The sequence below is a fragment of the Colobus angolensis genome, unplaced genomic scaffold (assembly GCF_000951035.1).
Source record: "Colobus angolensis palliatus isolate OR3802 unplaced genomic scaffold, Cang.pa_1.0 Scaffold202, whole genome shotgun sequence".
NCBI lineage: Eukaryota > Metazoa > Chordata > Mammalia > Primates > Cercopithecidae > Colobus > Colobus angolensis.
This window is the reverse complement of record NW_012115178.1, coordinates 4,157,440-4,165,420: the sequence shown is the minus strand read 5'-3', so window position 1 is coordinate 4,165,420 and position 7,981 is coordinate 4,157,440.

The window sequence follows — 7,981 nt, the reverse complement described above, 5'->3', positions numbered from 1 at the left end:
ATAACTCCTGCATTTACTGCTTAAATAATAGCATGCCAGAATTCCTATGAACTGTTAAGGAAAACTGGTTTGCAATAAGGATCTTTATTAACAGAATTGTTCAGTGAAACCAAAACTGAAGTGGCAGCTCTATTCTGCATTTGGAAAAGATGCTATTAGAAAATGCACAAGCAGCGAGGGGCAGTGGCTCACACCTATAATCCTAGCACTTTGGGAGGCCGAGGGGGGCCCATCGCTTGAGCTCATGAGTTCGAGACCAGCCTGGGCAACATGGTGAAACCCAGTCTCTACAAAAAATACAAAAATTAGCCAGGTATGGTGGTACATGCCTATAGTTCCAGCTACTAGGGAGGCTAAGGTGGGAGAATAGCCTGAGCCTAGGAGGCAGAGGTTGCAGTGAGACCTTGTCTCAAAAAAAAAAAAAAAAAAAAAAGAAGAAAGAAAATGCACAAGCAAGTCACATTCACACTTGTTTCTAAAAGCTCAAGACACTGAAGCATTCTAAAAAGCATGGCAATAAATTCATCATTCAGAAACAAAAGTGGATTATACAAGTTCCAACCTAAATTTTTACGTGGAATATTTTCCCATCCTTTCAATACTCATTTTATAAAAAGAAATTTGACTAAAGAGTTCCTGTGTCCTATCCTTTTTCAATAATAAATGGTTATTATGAATCTTCATTTTGATAATTCGCTGTAAACTATAATTAATCAGAAGCTTCAGATAAATACAAAAAAATTGTTTCTATGAAAATTCCTCACAACAAAAGACAAGAAATCTTTCAGATTCAACAGAAAACGATTACTATACTTGATAATTCAAGACAGTAAAAGCTTTCCTTACCATAAAAAGATATATAAGCTAATAAAAGGTTTTCATACTTTTGTTTATTGGCGACTTTATGTGTAGTATTTATAAAAGCTGGTTAGTGTAGAGGGAGACTAAATAATGCTGTTTCAGGCAACAATCTTGAATGCTAGCAACTCGACAAAGGAGAGAAATTCAGAGAAATGTTTTGTTCTTCCTCCACAAAACACATCAAACCTGGACTTTCAACTCGAAGGCCATAGAATACTGATTTTAAAACTTTCTAGTCAGTAAGGGAAACATTTCCTTGGTGCAAGAAGTCAACATCGCCTAATATTCCCCAGAAATTCTTCAGCAAGGAAAACAGTGTACAATAGGAAAAAAAAATACTACAGATTTTAGTTCCTAAAATAAACTTTATGCAATCACAGGAAGCATTTAGATCCTTTTCCCCTCTCTTGCAGGAAAATGAAACAATCTCTGGGCCACAGGAAATAACACAAGTTTTAGAAAATCCCTGTGGGATGAGAGAAAAAAAACTTCAAGTGGATCTCTGAGTCCCATAAATGACGTAAAGAAAAACAGATGTTCAAAGGCTCAGCACTCAAACAAGAAGTAATCAATTTGTACTGGTGAGAGTGACGACTCCCTCCTAGGCTCATGGAAACAGGACAGCAGAAAGCCACACACACTACAATCAATATGTCTGCATACAACTAGCTCCTGCCCTCATTTTGGCAAAAAGAACAACTGCAAGAAGAGTGATGACAGCAAAAAGTGCTGAAGAAAGGAGGGATGAAGGATGCAAAAGAAGAAAAGGTAGATAGGACTCAGGTTAGAGTGCCAGCAGTTTCTACTGAAAATTAGTAACCACATGGGCATGTCAATATTGATGGCACAGCTTAGGAAAAGTCACCTATCCAATACTATAGATATGTAAAAATTCACAGCATAATGTAATTGGGAAGAAAAAGTTTATAGTATGCTACAGTCTGAATGTGTCCTCCCAAGATTAACTCTCCAATGTGGTATTAAGAGGAGGGACCTTAGGGAGATGATTAGGTCATGAGAGCGCCACCCTCATGAATGAGATTAGTGCCTTTATATAAGAGGCTTGAGGAAGCTTGGTCACCCCCTTCGCCTTCGGCCATGTGGGGATGCAGCAAGAAGACACCATCTTGAAGCAGAGAAAATAAGCCCTCACCAGACACTGAATCTGCTGGCACCCTTATGTTGGACTTCTCAGCCTCCAGAACTGTGAGAAGGAAATTTCTGTTGTTTATAAACTACCCAGTCTATAGTATTTTGTTATAGCAGCCTAAATGAACTAAAATATAGTATTTTCATTAAACTTAATTATAGATGGCAAGAGAATAAATCTTATAATATCTACTTTCTGCCTTAAAAGTACTTTTACTTAAAATATCCACTTAGAAGGGTATTTTTTGGCATTGCTACTTAGGGAACATTAGGAGGTAAACACTTTTATAATTCCACCAAAGACAGAAAGTATGCTTTTCTCAAGACGAAAGGTCAAAAAGTAGTTTCTGTGGAGTAAATCCAGAAGAATTTCAGATTTTGAAGAGATTTCTCCTGGTTTTAATACAAACGGAGATTCCACAAGCCCTTTTGAAGACATTATGACTACATCTTGAACAGGTCATTAATAAAAAATACATTGCATTTAATAGCTTAGATATGTGGCTTTATATGATATAATTGTGCAGACTGCACTTTTTAACCATTTACAGCATTAAAATACATATTTAACTTCCGTATGCTCTACCTTGCAGTCCCACAGCCATTACCCTTTTTCAGATCCTTGTTCCCTCAGAGCTGAATCCTGTGATGATTTACTAGTGGTTCTTTCTGGTTTTGTTACTGAACACCCCCCCTTCGGCCCACCCCGACCCCACCACCCTGCAGGTACCACCTCATTTCCTACATATGGTTTCTATAATTCATACTCAGAGTCAAGAGTTTATGATTGCCAGTTTCTTGGTAACCTTACAGAGATAGCTGATGTATGCACACACAAATATATGTGTATGTACGTGTTTTAACGTAAATGGTAGCATTCCACACACATTTTTTTTCTCTTAATATGTAACCCAGTGATCATTCCATTTCAGAATGTTGGAAGCTCTTCATTGTTTTTAAATAGCCGCATTATATTCCACTGTATGGATGCTCCATAATTAATAATTAACAAGCCTCTCCAGAAGGGAAATGTGTGGTTGAATGAGGATGGTGTACATATTTCTCCAAATGATATTTTCGTTATATTTCATACATACAAAAGAATATATACGAGTAAGTTAAAAAGCAAACAATACCGACTCCCACCTACCCTCCAACTTAAAAAAAGTCTAGTTTACCAGTACTGTATCTACCCTTGTGTTCCTTTCCAGCCCACGCCCCTGTCTCATGCCCTAGAATAAACTGTTATCTGATTTTAATATTTGTCATTCCCGTAGGTTAAAAAAATTTTTTTTTATCATATATACATGGCTAACCCAGATACTAGGTGGTTTTTCTTATTTTTGAGCTTTATAAAATGGTCTTATGTAACATGCAATTTTCACATATCATATTTCTAAGATTCATCAATTTTTAAAAAGTAGCTGTAGTTCATTATCACTGGCTGTATAATATTCTGTGTGACTGTACTACAATGAATTTATCCATTCTTCTGTCACCTGGTGTCTTAGTCTGTTTGGCTGCTACCCAAATAGATACCACAGATTGGGTAGTTTATAAATAATAGAAATTTTTTTCTCAAAGTTCTGGAAGCTGGGAAGTCCAAGATTACAGTGTCTGGTGAGGGCTACTTCACAGATGGCTGTCTTTTCACTGTAACTTCACATGGTAGAAAGGAGGGATTAGCTAGCTCTCTGGGGTTTCTTTCATAAGGGCACTGATACCAATCATGAGGGCTCTATTATTTTGACTTAAAAACCTCTCAAAAGTCCCCACCTCCTGATATTACCACCTTAGGGGTTAGGATTTCAGCATATGAATTTTAAGGGGACAAAAACATTCTAACCATAGCACCAAACAAATGGGTTATTTGCAGGTTTTTGCTACTCTGAACAGTGCCACCATGAACATTCTCATATATGTCTTCTGGGACACATGTGCAAGAAATTTTCTAGGTAATACCCAGAAATACAGTAAGTTATGTGATTTGAATATTACAACAAAGTGTTCCCCAAAATGACTACTTTACCACTCCTTTTAGCTATGTCTGAAACACATTGCTTCTAACACTTTTTCAGACTTCATAATTTTTACAATTTAGTGAGTGTAAAATGGTACCTTGTTGCTTTTGATTTGCATTTTCCTGATTAGTACTAGGATTGGCTTCTTTTCTTATATTTATTGGCCATTCATGTTTTCTCTTCTGTGAAACGCCTGTTTGTTTCTATTGCTCAGTTTTCAATTAAGTTATATTATCCCTTTTTTCCTTATTGATTTGTAGGAGTTCTCAAATTATTCCAAATGACCAGCTCTTTGATGGTTACAGGCACTTCAAATGTCCTCCCAGTTTGTGATTATATGATGTATTTTACTGAAGAGATATTAATTGCAATGTAGACGAATTTATCAACCTTTTATGATTAGCACTTTTTGTATCTTGCTTAAGAGATTCTTCCTTCCCAAAGTCAGACAAGTCCTATATTTTCTTCTAAATTTTATAATTTTGCCATAAAAATTGATTTTTTTGTATGGCATGAGGTAGGGTTCCATTTTTCCCCCTTAGATAAACAACTATCTGGGCACTGTTTCCTCAGGATCTTCAATACGCATTTTGTCAGAAGTCAAGTATTCAAATACACATAGATCATTTCTGGACTCTCTATTTTTAAAGTTTTCTATCCCTGTATCAACATCAAACTGTTTTAATAATTATAGATTTATAGAAGTCTTTGTTATCTGATAGGGAATGTTTCCTCTCCCCCGCCTTCTCCTTCTGGAGTTTCTCAGCTATTCTTGGACCTTTGCTCTTCACATAAATTTTTAAATCAGTTTGTTAGGCTCTACTAAGAGGGAGAATTACTTTTCATGAAATCCCTTTTAGTACATTTTAAATTTTGTCTGGAAGTTTGAAAGGTATTCATTATAGATAAAAAATATTTAAAAAAATCTTACGACTGGCCATCGTATCAAGGTGAAACTGCACATCATGTTATTTATGCTATTCAGTCTGATTAGTCCTATTTTTCCATCCTACCACCTGTTACTTTCAAATATGAAACTGTGTCTCTTAGGCAGACTGGTTTCCCCATGTATATCATTTCAGTCCACTCCTACCCTCTCATTTCTTTGCTCATATTATTTTAACATATCCAACCATCTATTCTTCACACCTGATTCCAGATCTTATTTCTTTAAAACAACTCATGTACTAAAAGTCGCATTCTGGCTCTTATTAAAGTGTACTTTCTTTGTGATAGTTTAGTGTCCTCAATTAAAGTTGAGCTCCCTAGAGGCAAGCACAGGCTGGCTAAGAGTTGAGGAAAGAGTTTTGATTGGTTCTTCTCAATATAAATGTATTTCGGCCTAGTCACTATTGCCAATCTTTGGGTCGAGTCACAATAAAGCCTTTTAGTTTGAATATGTTGGCTTTCTGTTGTACTTAAGCTAGGTATGTAACAATGATTAGTGAACTATAAGAGAAAGCCAGCGCTCAATGGAATTGATTTGCAAAGGACTTTTACAATATAATTAGAAAATACCTTCATCAGCGGAGACAGCCTAATAACATGTTCTCATGGTGGTTGACAATGTTATCTGTATAGCTCTTCATCTGAAGAAACAACTGTGTGAACCATAATTAAATCCATTAGGCACAGTGTGAGAAATAATGTTTAAACAACAGTTCAACAGCTGCAACACCCATACTCTTCAAAATGTTTTGTAAATGATTGAAGATAATTTATTGTTCCTATCTTATTTTGCAAATTAAATAATAAGAATAAAAGTTGCTTGATATGTTTAATTTTTAAGAGATAACTGATGTTATCATACAGGCCTAAACTAATTTGCAGTATAAAAATTACAAAGTCATAGGGTGTGAATGAGCTGAAACAAAAACTAACAACTATGGAACTTAAAATATCTATAAAAGATTAAAAAGAATAAACATCAGGGAAGTAGTTTTAAAAAATCTTTAAATGCACAGCCACTTTTTGTCTTTTTTTAAATTAAAGAACATGATTTTGTATTAAAAATCCTTTTTCTATTAACCAAGTTATCTGTTGTGAGCAACCTAACATTCATGGAGAAAAAAGTAGGCTATTTTTCCATTAATAAGCTGAAAGTATGGCACATCAATATTTAGATAGGTCATCCAAAATTAGAGTTTAACGAGGTTTATAGAGCACTTTTAGAAACTTTAAACTGAAGATTGGGTTTAAATGTTATATAAGTTAGAGTTTCTGATTAAAAAGTGGTCCATAATCAAGCTCTAGCATAACTATACTCTATATAAACTTTAAGCCCAATTATTTAAAAAAGTTTTAAATGTGAAAACAATTTGCTGCTCCTAGGATGTGGCAAAGTAAGAAAAGAAAGCAAATAACTTAACTGATTATACTTCAAGTTTCAACCTGAACTTCAAATGTCAGAAGTCACTCAAACCAGCTCCTCTAGAATGAGAGAATGCTCATCTAGTTTGAATAAGGTATTTTTAATTTAAAAAAGGCTTTGAAAAAGGGATTTGAAAATAACCATATATGAAAACTGTGACATTTCAGGCACTCAAAAAGGTTTAACTAAATCAAATATCAGAAAGCAATATATTAACACATCACTTTTTAATAGATTTATTGAAGTATAACTGATGCATAAGTTGCACATATTTAAAGTGTACAATTTGATGAACTTTCCCCTTTGTATACACCCATGAAACCTTTACCAGAATGAAGTTAGTGAACACTTCTATCACTTCCAAAAGTTTTCTCTTTCCTTTCTCTCTCAGTATCTGTCTCCAGGTACCCACTGATCTACTTTGTCAAGTAGTTAAGTTTGCATTTTCTAGAACTATATATAAATGGAATTATACAAGTTGTACTGTTTTCTGTCTGCCTCTTTCATTCAGCATTATTATTTTAAGAATCATTTATGTTATTGTATCAATAACCAAAATTCCATTTTATTGCTAAGAAGTATTCTATTGTATAGTAGCAAACTGTTTATCCATTCACCTTTTTTTCTTCCAGAGGACATTGAATTTATTTTTATTACAATTTTTTATTTTTCCATAGGTTACTGAGGTACAGGTGGTATTTGGTTATGTAAGTAAGTTCTTTAGAGGTGATTTGTCAGATTTTGGCGCACCCATCACCTGAGCAGTATATACTGTGACATATTTGTAGTCTTTTATCCCTCACCTTCCTCCCCCTTCCCCCTAAGTCCTCAAAGTCCACTGTATCATTCTTATGCCTTTGCGTCCTCATAGCTTAGCTCCCACATATCAGTGAGAACATATGACATTTGGCTTTCCATTCCTGAGTTACTTCACATAGAATAATAGTCTCCAATCTCATCCAGGTTGCCGTGGATGCCGTTAATTCATTCCTTTTTATGACTGAGCAATATCCCATCATGTATATATACCACAGTTTCTTTATCCACTCATTGATTGATGGGCATTTGGGCTGGTTCCACGATTTTGCAATTGCAAATTATGCTGCTATAAACATGTGTGTGCAAGTATCTTTTTTGTATAAGGACTTCTTTTCCCCTGGGTAGACACCCAGTAGCGGGATTACTGGATCAAATGGTAGTTCTACTTTTAGTTCTTTAAGGAATCTCCACACTGTTTTCCATAGTGGCTGTACTAGTTTACATTCCCACCAGCAGTGCAGAAGTGTTCCCTGATCACCACATCCATGCCAACATCTACCGTTTTTTGCTTTTTTGACTATGGCCATTCTTGCAGGAGTAAGGTGGTATTGCATTGTGGTTTTGATTTGCATTTCCCTGATCATTAGTGATGTTGAGCATTTTTTCATGTTTGTTGGCCATTTGTATATCTTCTTTTGAGAACTGCCTATTCATATCCTTAGCCCACTTTTTGATGGGATTGTTTTTTTCTTACTAATTTGTTTGAGTTAGCTGTAGATTCTGGATATTAGTCCTTTGTCAGTTGTAGAGATTGTGGAGA